Consider the following 20,518-nt stretch of genomic DNA (forward strand, 5'->3'; position numbering starts at 1 on the left):
AGACGTCAACGGACGAATGGGAAAAACTCGACGTTTACCGACACCAACGGAGAGGTGTCCAGACATCAACGGATGAATGGAAAAAGAAACAACCAGATGTCAACGGACGAATGGGAAAAACTCGACATTTACCGACATCAACGTAGAGGTGACCAGACATCAACGGATGACCGGGAAGACTCAACCATACATCAACGGATGAATGGGAGAAAGAGATACAACCACACGTCAACGGACGAATGGGAAAAACTCGACGTTTACCGACACCAACGGAGAGGTGACCAGACATCAACGGATGACTGGGAAGACTCAACCAGACATCAACGGATGAATGGGAGAAACTCGACGTTTACCGACACCAACGGAGAGGTGACCAGACATCAACCGATGACTTTGAAAAGCTCGACGTTTACCGACACTAACGGAGAGGTGACCAGACATCAACGGATGACTGGAAAAAGATACAACCAGACGTCAACGGACGAATGGGAAAAACTCGACGTTCACCGACACCAACGGAGAGGTGACCAGACATCAACGGATGACTGGGAAGACTCAACCATACATCAACGGATGAATGGGAGAAACTCGACGTTTACTGACACCAACAGAGAGGTGACCAGACATCAACGGATGAATGGAAAAAGATACAACCAGACGTCAACAGACGAATGGGAAAAACTCGACGTTTACCGACACCAACGGAGAGGTGACCAGACATCAACGGATGAATGGGAAGACTCAACCATACATCAACGGACGAATGGGAGAAACAGATACAACCATACATCAACGGATGAATGGGAGAAACTCGACGTTTACCGACACCAACGGAGAGGTGACCAGACATCAACGGATGAATGGAAAAAGATACAACCAGACGTCAACGGACGAATGGGAAAAACTCGACGTTTACCGACACCAACATAGAGGTGACCAGACATCAACGGATGAATGGGAAGACTCAACCATACATCAACGGACGAATGGGTGAAAGAGATACAACCAGACGTCAACGGACGAATGGGAAAAACTCGATGTTTACCGACACCAACGGAGAGGTGTCCAGACATCAACGGATGAATGGAAAAAGAAACAACTAGATGTCAACGGACGAATGGGAAAAACTCGACATTTACCGACATCAACGTAGAGGTGACCAGACATCAACGGATGACCGGGAAGACTCAACCATACATCAACGGATGAATGGGAGAAAGAGATACAACCAGACGTCAACGAACGAATGGGAAAAACTCGACGTTTACCGACACCAACGGAGAGGTGACCAGACATCAACGGATGACTGGGAAGACTCAACCAGACATCAACGGATGAATGGGAGAAACTCGACGTTTACCGACACCAACGGAGAGGTGACCAGACATCAACCATCGACTTGGAGAAGCTCGACGTTTACCGACACTAACGGAGAGGTGAGCAGACATCAACGGATGATTGGAAAAAGATACAACCAGACGTCAACGGACGAATGGGAAAAACTCGACGTTTACCGACACCAACGTAGAGGTGACCAGACATCAACGGATGACTGGGAAGACTCAACCATACATCAACAGATGAATGGGAGAAACTCGACGTTTACTGACACCAACGGAGAGGTGACCAGACATCAACGGATGAATGAAAAAGGATACAACCAGACGTCAACGGACGAATGGGAAAAACTCGACGTTTACCGACACCAACGGAGAGGTGACCAGACATCAACCGATGAATGGGAAGACTCAACCATACATCAACGGACGAATGGGAGAAACAGATACAACCATACATCAACGGATGAATGGGAGAAACTCGACGTTTACCGACACCAACGGAGAGGTGACCAGACATCAACGGATGAATGGAAAAAGATACAACCAGACGTCAACGGACGAATGGGAAAAACTCGACAATTACCGACACCAACATAGAGGTGACCAGACATCAACGGATGAATGGGAAGACTCAACCATACATCAACGGACGAATGGGTGAAAGAGATACAACCAGACGTCAAAGGACGAATAGGAAAAACTCGACGTTTACCGATACCAACGGAGAGGTGACCAGACATCAACGGATGACCGGGAAGACTCAACCATACATCAACGGATGAATGGGAGAAAGAGATACAACTAGACGTCAACGGACGAATGGGAAAAACTCGACGTTTACCGACACCAACGGAGAGGTGACCAGACATCAACGGATGACTGGGAAGACTCAACCAGACATCAACGGATGAATGGGAGAAACTCGACGTTTACCGACACCAACGGAGAGGTGACCAGACATCAACCGATGACTTGGAGAAGCTCGACGTTTACCGACACTAACGGAGAGGTGACCAGACATCAACGGATGACTGGAAAAAGATACAACCAGACGTCAACGGACGAATGGGAAAAACTCGACGTTTACTGACACCAACGGAGAGGTGACCAGACATCAACGGATGAATGGAAAAAGAGACAACCAGACGTCAACGGACGAATGGGAAAAACTCGACGTTTACCGACACCAACGGAGAGGTGACCAGACATCAACGGATGACTGGGAAGACTCAACCAGACATCAACGGATGAATGGGAGAAACTCGACATTTACCGACACCAACGGAGAGGTGACCAGACATCAACGGATGACTTGGAGAAGCTCGACGTTTACCGACACTAACGGAGAGGTGACCAGACATCAACGGATGACTGGAAAGAGATACAACCAGACGTCAACGGACGAATGGGAAAAACTCGACGTTTACCGACACCAACGGAGAGGTGACCAGACATCAACGGATGACTGGGAAGACTCAACCAGACATCAACGGATGAATGGGAGAAACTCGACGTTTACCGACACCAACGGAGAGGTGACCAGACATCAACCAATGACTTGGAGAAGCTCGACGTTTACCGACACTAACGGACAGGTGACCAGACATCAACGGATGACTGGAAAAAGATACAACCAGACGTCAACGGACGAATGGGAAAAACTCGACGTTTACCGACACCAACATAGAGGTGACCAGACATCAACGGATGACTGGGAAGACTCAACCATACATCAACGGATGAATGGGAGAAACTCGACGTTTACTGACACCAACGGAGAGGTGACCAGACATCAACGGATGAATGAAAAAAGATACAACCAGACGTCAACGGACGAATGGGAAAAACTCGACGTTTACCGACACCAACGGAGAGGTGACCAGACATCAACCGATGAATGGGAAGACTCAACCATACATCAACGGACGAATGGGAGAAACAGATACAACCATACATCAACGGATGAATGGTAGAAACTCGACGTTTACCGACACCAACGGAGAGGTGACCAGACATCAACGGATGAATGGAAAAAGATACAACCAGACGTCAACGGACGAATGGGAAAAACTCGACAATTACCGACACCAACATAGAGGTGACCAGACATCAACGGATGAATGGGAAGACTCAACCATACATCAACGGACGAATGGGTGAAAGAGATACAACCAGACGTCAACGGACGAATAGGAAAAACTCGACGTTTACCGATACCAACGGAGAGGTGACCAGACATCAACGGATGACCGGGAAGACTCAACCATACATCAACGGATGAATGGGAGAAAGAGATACAACCAGACGTCAACGGACGAATGGGAAAAACTCGACGTTTACCGACACCAATGGAGAGGTGACCAGACATCAACGGATGACTGGGAAGACTCAACCAGACATCAACGGATGAATGGGAGAAACTCGACGTTTACCGACACCAACGGAGAGGTGACCAGACATCAACCGATGACTTGGAGAAGCTCGACGTTTACCGACACTAACGGAGAGGTGACCAGACATCAACGGATGACTGGAAAAAGATACAACAAGACGTCAACGGACGAATGGGAAAAACTCGACGTTTACCGACACCAACGTAGAGGTGACCAGACATCAACGGATGACTGGGAAGACTCAACCATACATCAACGGATGAATGGGAGAAACTCGACGTTTACTGACACCAACGGAGAGGTGACCAGACATCAACGGATGAATGGAAAAAGATACAACCAGACGTCAACGGACGAATGGGAAAAACTCGACGTTTACCGACACCAACGGAGAGGTGACCAGACATCAACGGATGAATGGAAAAAGATACAACCAGACGTCATAGGAAGAATGGGAAAAACTCGACGTTTACCGACACCAACGGAGAGGTGACCAAACATCAACGGATGACTGGGAAGACTCAACCAGACATCAACGGATGAATGGGAGAAACTCGACGTTTACCGACACCAACGGAGAGGTGACCAGACATCAACCGATGACTTGGAGAAGCTCGACGTTTACCGACACTAACGGAGAGGTGACCAGACATCAACGGATGACTGGAAAAAGATACAATCAGACGTCAACGGACGAATGGGAAAAACTCGACGTTTACCGACACCAACGTAGAGGTGACCAGACATCAACGGATGACTGGGAAGACTCAACCATACATCAACGGATGAATGGGAGAAACTCGACGTTTACTGACACCAACGGAGAGGTGACCAGACATCAACGGATGAATGGAAAAAGATACAACCATACATCAACGGATGAATGGGAGAAACTCGACGTTTACCGACACCAACGGAGAGGTGACCAGACATCAACGGATGAATGGAAAAAGATACAACCAGACGTCAACGGACGAATGGGAAAAACTCGACAATTACCGACACCAACATAGAGGTGACCAAACATCAACGGATGAATGGGAAGACTCAACCATACATCAACGGACAAATGGGTGAAAGAGATACAACCAGACGTCAACGGACGAATGGGAAAAACTCGACGTTTACCGACACCAACGGAGAGGTGACCAGTTATCAACGGATGAATGAAAAAAGATACAACCAGACGTCAAGGACGAATGGGAAAAACTCGACGTTTACCGACACCAACGGAGAGGTGACCAGACATCAACCGATGAATGGGTAGACCCAACCATACATCAACGGACGAATGGGAGAAACAGATACAACCATACATCAACGGATGAATGGGAGAAACTCGACGTTTACCGACACCAACGGAGAGGTGACCAGACATCAACGGATGAATGGAAAAAGATACAACCAGACGTCAACGGACGAATGGGAAAAACTCGACAATTACCGACACCAACATAGAGGTGACCAGACATCAACGGATGAATGGGAAGACTCAACCATACATCAACGGACGAATGGGTGAAAGAGATACAACCAGACGTCAACGGACGAATAGGAAAAACTCGACGTTTACCGATACCAACGGAGAGGTGACCAGACATCAACGGATGACCGGGAAGACTCAACCATACATCAACGGATGAATGGGAGAAAGAGATACAACCAGACGTCAACGGACGAATGGGAAAAACTCGACGTTTACCGACACCAATGGAGAGGTGACCAGACATCAACGGATGACTGGGAAGACTCAACCAGACATCAACGGATGAATGGGAGAAACTCGACGTTTACCGACACCAACGGAGAGGTGACCAGACATCAACCGATGACTTGGAAAAGCTCGACGTTTACCGACACTAACGGAGAGGTGACCAGACATCAACGGATGACTGGAAAAAGATACAACCAGACGTCAACGGACGAATGGGAAAAACTCGACGTTTACCGACACCAACGTAAAGGTGACCAGACATCAACGGATGACTGGGAAGACTCAACCATACATCAACGGATGAATGAGAGAAACTCGACGTTTACTGACACCAACGGAGAGGTGACCAGACATCAACGGATGAATGGAAAAAGATACAACCAGACGTCAACGGACGAATGGGAAAAACTCGACGTTTACCGACACCAACGGAGAGGTGACCAGACATCAACGGATGAATGGAAAAAGATACAACCAGACGTCATAGGACGAATGGGAAAAACTCGACGTTTACCGACACCAACGGAGAGGTGACCAGACATCAACGGATGACTGGGAAGACTCAACCAGACATCAACGGATGAATGGGAGAAACTCGACGTTTACCGACACCAACGGAGAGGTGACCAGACATCAACCGATGACTTGGAGAAGCTCGACGTTTACCGACACTAACGGAGAGGTGACCAAACATCAATGGATGACTGGAAAAAGATACAACCAGACGTCAACGGACGAATGGGAAAAACTCGACGTTTACCGACACCAACGTAGAGGTGACCAGACATCAACGGATGACTGGGAAGACTCAACCATACATCAACGGATGAATGGGAGAAACTCGACGTTTACTGACACCAACGGAGAGGTGACCAGACATCAACGGATGAATGGAAAAAGATACAACCATACATCAACGGATGAATGGGAGAAACTCGACGTTTACCGACACCAACGGAGAGGTGACCAGACATCAACGGATGAATGGAAAAAGATACAACCAGACGTCAACGGACGAATGGGAAAAACTCGACAATTACCGACACCAACATAGAGGTGACCAGACATCAACGGATGAATGGGAAGACTCAACCATACATCATCGGACAAATGGGTGAAAGAGATACAACCAGACGTCAACGGACGAATGGGAAAAACTCGACGTTTACCGACACCAACGGAGAGGTGACCAGACATCAACGGATGACCGGGAAGACTCAACCATACATCAACGGATGAATGGGAGAAAGAGATACAACCAGACGTCAACGGACGAATGGGAAAAACTCGACGTTTACCGACACCAACGGAGAGGTGACCAGACATCAACGGATGACTGGGAAGACTCAACCAGACATCAACGGATGAATGGGAGAAACTCGACGTTTACCGACACCAACGGAGAGGTGACCAGACATCAACCGATGACTTGGAGAAGCTCGACGTTTACCGACACTAACGGAGAGGTGACCAGACATCAACGGATGACTGGAAAAAGATACAACCAGACGTCAACGGACGAATGGAAAAAACTCGACGTTTACCGACACCAACGGAGAGGTGACCAGACATCAACGGATGACTGGGAAGACTCAACCATACATCAACGGATGAATGGGAGAAACTCGACGTTTACTGACACCAACAGAGAGGTGACCAGACATCAACGGATGAATGGAAAAAGATACAAACAGACGTCAACGGACGAATGGGAAAAACTTGACGTTTACCGACACCAACGGAGAGGTGACCAGACATCAACGGATGAATGGGAAGACTCAACCATACATCAACGGACGAATGGGAGAAACAGATACAACCATACATCAACGAATGAATGGGAGAAACTCGACGTTTACCGACACCAACGGAGAGGTGACCAGACATCAACGGATGAATGGAAAAAGATACAACCAGACGTCAACGGACGAATGGGAAAAACTCGACGTTTACCGACACCAACATAGAGGTGACCAGACATCAACGGATGAATGGGAAGACTCAACCATACATCAACGGACGAATGGGTGAAAGAGATACAACCAGACGTCAACGGACGAATGGGAAAAACTTGACATTTACCGACACCAACGGAGAGGTGTCCAGACATCAACGGATGAATGGAAAAAGAAACAACCAGACGTCAACGGACGAATGGGAAAAACTCGACGTTTACCGACATCAACGTAGAGGTGACCAGACATCAACGGATGATCGGGAAGACTCAACCATACATCAACGGATGAATGGGAGAAAGAGATACAACCAGACGTCAACGGACGAATGGGAAAAACTCGACGTTTACCGACACCAACGGAGAGGTGACCAGACATCAACGGATGAATGGAAAAAGATACAACCAGACGTCAACGGACGAATGGGAAAAACTCGACGTTTACCGACACCAACGTAGAGGTGACCAGACATCAACGGATGAATGGGAAGACTCAACCATACATCAACGGACGAATGGGTGAAAGAGATACAACCAGACGTCAACGGACGAATGGGAAAAACTTGACATTTACCGACACCAACGGAGAGGTGTCCAGACATCAACGGATGAATGGAAAAAGAAACAACCAGACGTCAACGGACGAATGGGAAAAACTCGACGTTTACCGACATCAACGTAGAGGTGACCAGACATCAACGGATGATCGGGAAGACTCAACCATACATCAACGGATGAATGGGAGAAAGAGATACAACCAGACGTCAACGGACGAATGGGAAAAACTCGACGTTTACCGACACCAACGGAGAGGTGACCAGACATCAACGGATGAATGGAAAAAGATACAACCAGACGTCAACGGACGAATGGGAAAAACTCGACGTTTACCGACACCAACGTAGAGGTGACCAGACATCAACGGATGACCGGGAAGACTCAACCATAATTCAACGGATGAATGGGAGAAAGAGATACAACCAGACGTCAACGGACGAATGGGAGAAACGACGTCCAGACATCGAGAGATGATGAATGGGAAGAGAAAGAATGCTACGAACATCGAAAGATGATGTCCACAGACACCAAAAGGACCCACACAGGGATCAACACGACACCTACTGGTATCACAAGGATGACATCTACATATGTCGAGACAAGGCCAACATTTGTCAGGGGCTACGCTGAGGAGTCAAGCTTTCCTTTCGCTGACGGGTGCAGAAATAAACCTCTCTGGGGACTTATCAATCTTGAATGCTGTCTGTCAGGAGCAACTGTAGCAAATATGCCGTACAGATGTTGAACAATGATTCACCTCTGCTGGGGACCTGATCTAAGCTTGCAAGATGCTACCAATTGTGGGGAGTAGCATTTCAGGGGATACCCACTCAACTAAGGAGTCACTGGTTGGGGAAAACACCAACCTCTCAACCATGCTGGGGAAACCAACTCTAAAATCAACCCCAATGACCCAATCATTGTGTCGCATCCGCGAAAAACAACCGGCGGGCTAAAACAAAACAAACAGAGCCGCCACCGTGCGTTATTTATCCCAAAGAGGGAAAGGAAACGCTCGAAGTAAACCTGGAAAAGACATGGTCTCGCGACCAAAGAGAGATGGGATCGGGAGTCGGTTATGCGAAGGGAAGGTATTAGCACCCCTACGCATCCGTCGTACTCAACGGGATCCACGCTCAGAAAGAAAGAAAAAGGTTGCTAAAACTGCTCACAAACATCACACACACACACTGGGAACGACACAGGTAGGAGAAGAGGGGAACGGGCTCGCTAGGATATCGCATCCTATGCCTACGTATCTCATCTGGAATGAGAATCAGAGCTACCGTAGTTCGGCTCACGCACGCCGAAACAAAACACACACACACACAGGCAAACAGGGAAACCGAATGCCAATCGCTGGACTTATATCGGGCTCCGAACCAACAAACACACACATGAAACCAACTACCAATCGCTGGACTTACGTCGGACTCCAAGCACACAACAATAGGATACAGAATGCCAATCACTGGGCTTACATCCATCTCCTAACACACACAAGAAGGATAACAAACAACAAGTTACTAAGGAGTCTGGCACTCGAGCCTAGTAACTGTCAAGCAAACACACACAAAAAGAAAAAGGGTGCCCGGAGAGATCTCGTACGACCTCCTGCCTACGTACCTCATCTGGTATGAGGATCAGGGCAACGTAGTTCCCCTTAACAGGGGAGAAGCTTTCTCTTAATCAGAGACTGGGGAATGACAAACTAGAAGGGAGACTGACTCGAGCCTAATAGTTATCATGTAATCCACAATGGTCCTAGGTTGAGGTTTCTATCTAACTTGCACAGGCAGCAAGCTATCTTAATCAGCACAAACCAAGCAAACATACACAATTAGCACACACTATTATACAAACAAAGTGGGCTCACACAAAGTTAAGCTTTAGTCGAGGGGTCATGTCAACCTCAACAAACAAGCCACTTTAACCCTAACATTGAGAGTTAGGGTGAAGCAGATGAAATGGGAAGTGAGGGTAAGACCTCACAGCTCTTATCCCTGGCCTGGGAGAGCTTCAGACAAATGAAAGTGTGGGAGTTCAGAAAGTTGGAACTCTTCTCCACATATGACTAACTCAACAAAGATCTTGGGTTAATATCCACAATGCATCAACACAAGGTGTGTGAGCAAAGTGGATGACACACAGAATAACAGGAGATGGATTGCATATCTCTTTTATCTGCCAATTGCCTTATCAAAGGTCTTTTCCTGCTTGGCACAAAGATAAACAAACACAAGCATTGCCTCTTAAGGAGGACTTCAGACACGTGCCTGCCCAAGTAACAGGACAGGTCTTCCAGACTACATGAAGTCAGAGAAATTATACCTCAATGCTTAAGCAACCAAGCAAAAGCAAAAGCAAGTTCAAAAGAACTTAAGCAACTAATGTACCTGAAAAAAATCTAACTCAATCAGTATACAAGTCAAAAAGTCAAACAGACAACCAATAGTCAACAGTCAACAGTGCACAGTCAAACAAACAATGCAACAAGGTGAAATCCACAAGCTCAACTCAAATGAGATAATATCAACCTACAAAACAACTCAAGATTAGTCAACATCAAACAATTAACCAACTCAAATGAGTGAATCAATTCCATCATGGCCATGTACTTCTTAACCTGAAAACAAAGCTCAACTGTGAGAGGCAAACCACTAGGACAAGGCCTAGGGTCAAAGAGGGAGAAATAATTCAAAACAGAACATGAAATTCAGCATGAATCAACCTCAACCAATTAATAACATAATCCAAAAGGTCTCATGTCAATAACATCAACCAAATTCATTTCATGAATCAAATATGGCAAGGTATGCAAGTTGAAAGCACATTGAAGCAACAGAATGAACAAATGCACATCAATTCAAAAATGATTCAATTAATCTCAAGAAAAATCATGGCTAAACAGAACACACAACATGATCATCACACAAAGAATTAGGGCAATTGGACATGATTAGGCATGGTAATCAAATTCATCAAGTCAAGGCAATCAAAACAAGCTCAAATAGGACACAACTTGGCATATCAACTTAGCACAAGCCTAAAACAGAATTGGAACATGATAAAGACCTCAAACCAAAGCCAAAACAAACTTCAACATGTCTAGAAACAATATGCAAAATTTCACATCCATAGGATAAAACATAAGCATTGCACAAGTGATTGAAATTCAAGACTATCCAAAAGTGTACAAATGACCATCCAGAATGAAAAATCTCAAACAAATCAGAAATGAATCCAAAAATTCCAAGAAAATTCATGATCAATGACAACATCCATAAGAAGCATCACACCAGAAATCAAGGCATTTGGAATTTATTTGGCATGTCAAACAAATTAATCAAGTTGAGCAAGCAAAGGTGTGACACACATTGTCTCACCTACATTCACAAGATCATATCTCAGCAATGGCACATGATAAAATTGCAAACTCAACACCAAAATGTCCAGCATGAATTCTATTTTAAGCATCTCAAATTTCATAGGCATTGGATAAAAACTCATCATTTCACAAAGGATATGGCAAGCAAGGTACAAAATATGATACATGCACACAAACCCTAGGCCAAATCATTTTCCATCCAAGCACAATTTCTGGAAAAATGCTCATAAAAAACAAGAAACAATAGGGAGCATGATGCAAAAATTCCCACATTATTTGGATGAATATTTATTTAGTTATGAATTTTTTAAAGTGAAAGGAAAAATAAAAAATGCATGAAAAGTATGTATAGAATATCATGGAGGGAAAATGTAAAAAAAACACAAAAGGCATTTGAATTTGTGGTAGAGGCCGGAATCGAACACGACACAAATTTGAATTAAAGCGCCCAAAGTGAAACGCGCCGTTTCACTTAAGCAGACGTGGCCAGGTTAAGCAATGAGGACCAATCAAAAGGCCACGCAAGCGCTGAGTTTGACCAATACATGTCCATAAACACATAAACACATGCAAAAACGCGCTGGAATGGATCAAACAGAATTCTGGACATGAAACCCTAGCAACTTCATCGTGTTCTTCATGGATGATGAACAAATTTCTCAGAAATGCAAAATAACCATATCATCGTGTTCATCTTTTAACACACAACATGAATCCAGGCTTACTTTAACCTAATTCCACACATATTCAAGGAATCGAGCAAAAGAATGTTCATACATCAAACTTTAAATCACAATATCTACTTCAATACTGCATGGAAATCATTGATCTAAAGCTCAGCTTGCTCAGTGTTCAAAGATCTACAACTATCACCTATCAATTTCACGAATTAAGGGAATCGAATTCTGACCTTGTTGAAGATGCAGAAGTGGAATTGGTGATTTCAGGCCTTGAACAGCTCAAACAGATGCTCCAAAGCTCTTATATGATTGAATGGATGAAGGTTTGTGACTTAATCTTGCACGATCTTGCCAGAATTTCCAACTGCCATGGATGAGTGCAAGCTTCGAGTTGCTTCAAATCTGCATGAATTGTGATGGTTCTTGCTTCAAACATGCGCCATAATCCTTCCAGATGATGATTTGATCAATGGATGATGAATTGGTTTGAAGAAAATTGCAAAAGCTTGAGAGAGAAAATGTGAAGAAAATTTTCAGATCTGAAAATGTGATGATGTTAATGCTGAATTCTGTTAGGATTAGCTATATATAGGTCCTGTTAATCCAACCCTTAATCATGTTTAACCATATGGTAAGTGGATTAGTGAGAATGGAGTGTTTAGGCAAATTTGCAATTTCACCCTTTATGCATGAAATGAATGGAACAGTACACGAATTCTTGATCAAATTCACTCAAAAGTTCATTTTAGAGCCAATGTAAGTGTTGGAATGTGAAAACAATGCATTATTTTTAAATTTGCATTTTCCCTCCAAAATTCAAATGAAAAACCAAAAAAAAATGTGATGGAAATGCATGGCATGTGATGCATGATTTGGATAGTGTATGTCAAGACATGAATGTTGCAAAAAGAGCCATCTCATTTGGACATTTGGTATGAAGGTTATGCATGTTTGAAGTTCAAATTCACTTGGCCATGATTGATCCATATCTTTTCAACCACACATGAGAAATTGATGATCTTGGACTTTTTGGAAATGGGAGAGCAAGATCTACAACTTTAATGTTCAACAAAATTTCATTTGAAGCTTTCTTGATGATGTAATCTTGAGTTGAAAACCTTTCCATTTTTGGCAACTGATTAGGGTTGACCAGAGGTCAAAACCCTAATCCCAAAGAAGCTGATCAGGAATAATGAACCTCTTGGTGATGATAAGACCATGATGATGGTGATGTATTACTTCAACCAAGATAACACCCAATCTCCTTGAGGAACCAAGAACCCTAATTGAAGCACAAACCCTCAGATGGCTAGTGATCAATTCATGAAACCCTCAAGCTTGAATCTTTTAACCTCTTTATCTTCTGAGCAAGACTTAGGAGGATGACTTGCTTATTGTTCCCACATGATATGAAAATATGTAATGACTAATGCCCTAAAAATGAAATGCAATATGCTAAGCTAGTCCCAAGAGAGGAGGGAAAATTTTGAGGTGTTACACATTGCGATGCTAAACCTTTCTGAATAACATTTCCCCCTACCACATGAACCCATTCTCGGATGGTCACCACGGCTCAGGGCTAGTCTATGCTTGCAATGCTGATGCATGAGTTTTTTTTAGCGCAATGCTCCATAATCATGGAAATGCTACGCACTAATGATGCAATATGTCATGCTTATGATGAATGCATAACAACATGTCCCCTCCAGGGACAACACCGGGGAGCTCAAGGAACTCTGCTGAGGAATTCAATACCACTTCAATTTCCACCCTGCTGGGGAAAGATAACCTTTGCTGGGGATGATCTCCACCGAACCCGATCTGCTTGGGGACTACCTGTCGCATCTCGAAAAATACGATTCCTCGCGATGGTCGCGGAAAAATTTATGTTCGAACAGAGTCGCCACCCAACTTTATTTATCCCAATAAAGGGATAGGAAAATATCGATAAAACCTTTAGGAAATTGAATAATGGTCGTCGCAACCATATTCGGGTTCGGGAGTGGATTACGTAAGGGGAAGGTATTAGCACCCCTTACGTCCGTTGTACTCAACGGGACCTTTTAGTTCTAATGTGCGTTTCGAGTGTTAATTTATGTTTGTTTGTTATCTTTGGGTTATAAAATTATTAAAAATAGAAATGGATGGGAACCTTAGAAAGGGAAAGGGGAGGTTTTTTATTAGTGTGCTCGCGAAGATACATCAATCTCCTGCCTACGTATCCTTATGGTATAATAAGGAAATCAGAGCATTCGTAGTTCGGGGAACTACGGTTGGTTGGTGTCTTTTAGTGAACATATGTTTAGGTTGCATTCTAAAGGCTAAAAGTTGGCTTGTCTACTCTCAGCGGAGGCTTAAACATTTAGTTTGTTGTGCGCATTAGAAAGGATTAACAGTGTTCTTTCTGAAAAGAGTTTCAGTCACATGGGGGTGACAAGTTGGATTAATATGTCAGATGTTTTGATTGGTCGAGATGTTTTTGGTCGGATGACGATTACTCGGATAGTCGAGTAAGACAACTCGTATCCTAACAGTCGGGAAAGGGAATAGAAGACTCTAGACCACTTTCTTTTTCATCTTTAATTATAGAAAGGATTTGATAATAATTAAGGTGTTTTAAATGGATGACGAATACTCAGATAATCGAGTAAGACAACCCGTATCCTAATAATCGGGAAAAGGAATAGAAAACTCTAGACCACTTTCTCTTTCATCTAAGTGATTATAAAAATAAGTTTATGTATGGTCGATGTATTTTTAGAATGAACGACAAGTGCTTGAATGACTGAGTAAAATAACTCATATTCAAGCATTTGAGAAGAGGAATTGAAAACTCAAAACCATCTCCCTTTTCGTACAGTTTGTTATGAAAATGATTTGATTAAGTTGTATGTTTGCGGAAAAATGACAATTGTTCGACTGACCGAATAAGAGAACTCGTATTCGATCAATTGAGGAGTGAAGCTGAAAACTCAAAGTCAACTCCCTTTTCATTTAGCTTGTTTTTTAAAGTGTTTTGATTTAATCAGAGTTTGGAAGTTGGTAGAGGAACGACAATTATTTGACTAACCAAGTAAGAGAACTTGTATTCAAATAATCGAGGAGAAAAATTGAAGACTCAAAGTCATCTCCCTTTTCGTTTCTTATTATAAGATGATTCTATTTGTTTGTGCTTAGGTGGGTTAGAAATGACGATTACTTGACTAACCGAGTAAGAGAACTCGTATTCAAATAATCGAGGAGAAGAATTGAAAACTCAAAGCCATCTCCCTTTTCATTTCCAAATGAAACAGTATTTGATTGTGATCGGGCATTTTAATTTGATTTGGATAAAAATACTCGACATTTGATCGAGGTTTTAAATATGTATTTTGTGAATGAATTGAACTACTTTAGTGTATTGTTGTTCTACTCGATTAAATAAAATCGAATAGGTCTCATTGTAAGAAAGCCCAAGAGTAAGCTATGTGAGGTCGATGGCGACGCTTAAAAGCAATCGGCTTACAAGGGTGTTTGAAAATGGACTCGATTTTGAATCGAGAATTGTGTGATTTTAATGATTTATCATGATAATTAGGGAAATCAAGTGATGAAGGTTATTATGAAAATATGACTTAGAACATGATTCATACGAACCTAAAAGTTACACAAATGAGTTTAATCAATCATATACAAAAATGATAGCTCAAACAAATTTACGAATTAAATCAACGATTGATTTTAAATCTACAAATAAAGTATTAAATCCATGATTAATTTTAACTTTTACAAATAAAATATTTAAAATAATAGTTAAGTAAATAAAATAATAAAATAAAAGAAAAAATTAAGTCTATAGTAACAATAGTCTATATGTATTTTACATAAAAATAGGAGAAAACAAAATGGGTGAAAAAATAAATAGTAATAAAAAAATGGGCTTTTATCTTTCCATCACTCAATTGACTCAAAAATCTACATTTTAAATTTAGATCTAAAACAAACAATGAATCCATAATATTTAAACAAATATCCTATTAAAAACTAAATGAATTTGACTTTTTCAAACTCTTTATTTACTCTTCCTGAAAAAAGAACTTTGACAGACCAAACACAACAGGAACATTTTACAAACCCTGTTGTCAATATTTATAACAATATAAATGGCCTTTAATTTTGGAAGGTGCAACCAGTATGCAAAGTAAACTATATCATGAAATAGAAATGATACATTACTGGAGCGTAAATGCCACGACATACTCAAAGGTTACAACACCACTTCGACAACTTTCCAATCTATTTCCAAGTTGAAAACAAAAAAATGCACAATCAAGGGCACACAATAATAATTATCATTCTGATTTCAACAAAACTACAATTCCACAGAAGTTGTTATTGAAACGAAAATATAACCGACATAACAACACGACACGATAACATACGCGTGCCATTATATAAATTATTATAGAAAATCAAGAATTAGTAACAACAATGGAACATCACATACCCAACAAGTGCACCAAGTTGAAGACAAAACATTTTTGATAGTGAAATATGGAAAATGGCGATGAAATTCATAACAATTTAGTAGAAACAACCAACGATTTAAGCCAAACCGCAACAGCATAATAGATTTGTCTGAAGAAAAAAACTCGAGATCGTTACCGAAAGTGCAGGACTCCAATGCTACAAGTTGTTGTCGCACTTGTCAATGTTGTTGTCGTAAATGGTCGATCGAAGAAATTCGGCATTGAGATTTATGCAATAAAGCCGACATGTAATGCAACCATATTGAAACCAAAACAAATATTAGAGCTATAAGCATGATTTAACAGCTAGAACAAAACCAGAATATGATACCAGTTCCTGTTTATAACAGTATTTTCAACATTATAATATCGAATACCAAAACGGTATAACCCAATCGGAAAGGAAGTAAATATGCAATTGAAACAGAAATATAATCGAAACATTTACGCGTCGAAGCTGCGAATGATATTTGATTTTAAATGCGACAACTTAAGCACACAACAACAACAACAACACGATCACATTGAAAACACCCCGGAAAAGAATATTACAACATACCCATCAGCATAGATTACTGCAACCGAATCAAAACCAAAAACAGTGGTTATAACAAATAGCATAACATCCAGGAAAACATGACATAAACTGTTATACGCGATGCCAAACCATTTTAATTCCGCAGCAAGAAAATAATAGCATTAAACCTGTAACCAATCCATTGTAATCAATACTTAATTACCCCGACATAACACATCATGAAGTTTAATATGCCCACAAAATCAACATGATACGATTAACGGGACGTAAAGAGAATCACATCAACAAACCTGTTGGATATAACAATAAACAAAAGCCTTGCCCATAAGAACAATATAACACTTTGCCAAACGGAAAATCAACTGGACGTGCCAAATATAAGTTGCAATTCAATATGTATAATGCTCACAAATTATCATAACAGCAAAAACCTTCTAAAGTTAGTTACCGCAACACCTTGTTAAGATAATCTACAAACTAAAATACAATATGAAATCAGTAGAGAACAATGAGGCCAAAGTCGTATTCAAACCGACTATCAAATGGAATCAATTTCAGAATATCCATATTACTATAATAGTTGCAACAATTTGTGATACAAGAGAAATCAACACAAACCAGTGATAAAAGTTTATCGTAATAACAGAGTTACTCTCAAAACAAACCAGTGATAAAATTTTACTGTAATAACAGAGTTATTCTCAAAACAAACCAGTGATGAAAGTTTACTGTAATAACAGAGTTATTATCGAAACAAACCAGTGATAAGAGTTTACTGTAGTAACATAGTTATTCTCAAAATAAACCAGTAACAAAATTTTACTGTAATAACAGAGTTATTCTCAAAACCACAACACAGTAAGGATACGAAATCGAGATTTTTACCGAAATTGTGTCACTACTGTCATTTGTTGTCGTTGCAGAGCTGAAAGGTTTGTTGCTTGGTTTCGTCGGTTGTGGAAGCACGGCGGAAAGAAACGAGGCGAAGTTGCTCAAATTCCCGTTGTTGCGGAAACATGGGTTGAGTCGAGGTTGTAGTTGACGGTGTGAATAGTGAATTCGAACACGAACGGAGGTTTATTGGTGATGAGCTGAGCCGTGTCGATTCCGGCGGAAGGAAAAAGATGAGCGAGGCGATGGTGTCGATGTGGTGTTATGCAGCGGGTTTTGAAGGTGTGCCGACAATGGTGTTTTTCGCCGGTTTTGTGAGGGATTTGGATGGTTGGATCGGCGGGTGTTGTGGTGTTTAACGGCAAACCGTGAGGTTACGTTTTCTCGTTGATGGCTGGTTTACTTGGTGAGTTTTGTGGAGTGTTCAGGTGAGTGAGGGGTTTGGTTTGTTAGTGGAGGTGTGTGTTGATGTATGGGAGGAAGGAAGTTCACGGTGAAACGGAGGTGGGTGGTGACCGAAAGTTACGTGGGTGTCGCGCTCAGGGGAAGACGAAGAGGTTTCTTTTATTTTTCTGTTTTATATTTTTTATCCTCTCTGTTTTCCAGCCAGGGGTTTAAAATGTGATGGAGATCAGGTTGAGAATCCGGTTTGTGTTTTAATTGTGTGAGGATGGAGTTTTTTTGAGATGAACAGTGGGAGCCTTAAAAAGAGGAACTGTTTTTGCGTTTTTTCTCCCCCTTTCTTTTTACTGTGTATGGGATATAGATAATAGTGGTAGGAGTATCAGTAGGAGCATCCCCCTGTGTGCCCTTTTTCCTTATTTTCCGCTGAGAGAGAGTTATTAGTGTAGATAGCCTCTCTCTCTTTCTTCCTCTTTTGTCTTTTTTTCACAGAAAAAACGTTGAGTGTGTTATTAAATAAGGGGATTGAGAAAGATTTTAAGTATGGTCAACGTGAATGACAAGGTGATAGGTGGCGTGCAGAGTGAGGGAAACGTGAGAGAGTGAAGGAAATCTGTGTGAGAGAGAAAATGTATCATAATTTTATTTTTCTTTTCTTTTTATATTACTAATTCTTATTATATATTATTTAAAGAAAAATAATGATTAGATAATAATTTAATTTAGAAAAATATAATAATAAGATAAATCCCTAATTTTGGATACTAGAATAAAATAAAAGACCGATTATAAATGGAAGTCGGAAGAAAATTTGCTCGAAAAATTAAATCAGACACATTAAAATGATCAGCACAAAATATACTTATTGAAAAAATACAGCGTTTCTTCAAATGCTGAAATAAATTTTCACCGGTTAAAAGCCTCAGGCGGGTCAAAATGCAACCGAAATAGTCGCTGAAAAATATAACGAGCACACCAGGTTAAACTACGTGAACCGTAGATTAATAATACTGATGTCTGTAATTTTAATTCTGAAACTTTTTACCCGCTGATTTTACATGTTCTTGAGAAATGATTTAACCAATTTGTCTGTATTTTCAATAAATTTATTCTGAATGATATTTTAGGTTTTATTCATGATGAAATGCATGTCATGTTGTGCGTATGATGCAAATAAAAAATGAAATCAGATTTACGAAAATTTAAATATGGCCGGACAAAATTGGGGTATGACAGCTGCCCCTATTTCATTATCTTGAACTAGAAGGTAAGAATGACAACAGTCTTCATACATTCGTAGTGGAAGATAATTAAATACGAAAAGACCCAAATTTTGTCTTTTTGAAATGCAAGGAAGAAATGCAGAAAGAAAATGCAGTGAGAAATACAAAAGACATTATCCCACAATAAAATGGAACACTCAAGACTTTCTGGGAGTCGTTAGAACAGTATCTTGGACGTCATAGTCGAGATATGTTAGCAATGGAATGACATCCCTAGCTAAAACTCCATATTTTCAAGATGTTAGAGCAGTATAAAGAAAATTTGGCATGAGACTCTTCATATCGATGAAGCAGCATCTCAACAGTAAAAATGAGACTCTCTGTATCGAGTCGAAGCAGCATCTTATATGATAGAATTAAAATATTCCCGCAAGGGAAAAATACTTTAATTGAATCTAAGACTTTCCGAGGATACTTAGAGCAGTATCTCTAAAAAAATCTGAAATAAGACTCTTCACATTGATGAAGCAGCATCTCAAACAGTAAAAGTGAGATTCTCTGTATCGAGTCGAAACAGCATCTTATATGATAGAATTAAGATGTTCCAGCAAGGGAAAGATACCTTAATTGAATCTAAGACTCTCCGAGGATACTTAGAGCAGTATCTCTAGAAATCTTGAAATGAGATTCTCCATATTGATGAAGCAGTATCTCAAACAGCAAAAATGAGACTCTCTGTATCGAGTCGAAGCAGCATCTTATATGATAGAATTAAGATATTCCAACAAGGGAAAGATACCTTAACCGAATCTAAGACTCTCCGAGGATATTAGAGCAGTATCTCTAAAAGAATCTGAAATGAGACTCTTCATATTGATGAAGCAGTATCTCAAACAGTAAAAATATGAGATTCTCTGTATCGAGTCGAA

The 20,518-nt window shown here is 41.4% G+C and overlaps 1 long non-coding RNA gene across 1 annotated transcript; it reads right to left on the reverse strand.

Annotated features, from left to right (window-relative positions):
• Window positions 1–16,967: 16,967 nt before the first annotated feature.
• On the reverse strand, window positions 16,968–18,976 carry LOC127133565 (uncharacterized). Its single transcript, XR_007807527.1, has 2 exons — window positions 17,959–18,976; window positions 16,968–17,240 (listed from the first exon to the last, which is right to left on the reverse strand). It is a non-coding gene; the product is annotated as an uncharacterized LOC127133565 (long non-coding RNA).
• Between the last annotated feature and the right edge of the window lie 1,542 nt (window positions 18,977–20,518).

Source organism: Lathyrus oleraceus, chromosome 1, assembly GCF_024323335.1.
Source record: "Lathyrus oleraceus cultivar Zhongwan6 chromosome 1, CAAS_Psat_ZW6_1.0, whole genome shotgun sequence".
Classification (NCBI taxonomy): Eukaryota; Viridiplantae; Streptophyta; class Magnoliopsida; order Fabales; family Fabaceae; genus Lathyrus; species Lathyrus oleraceus.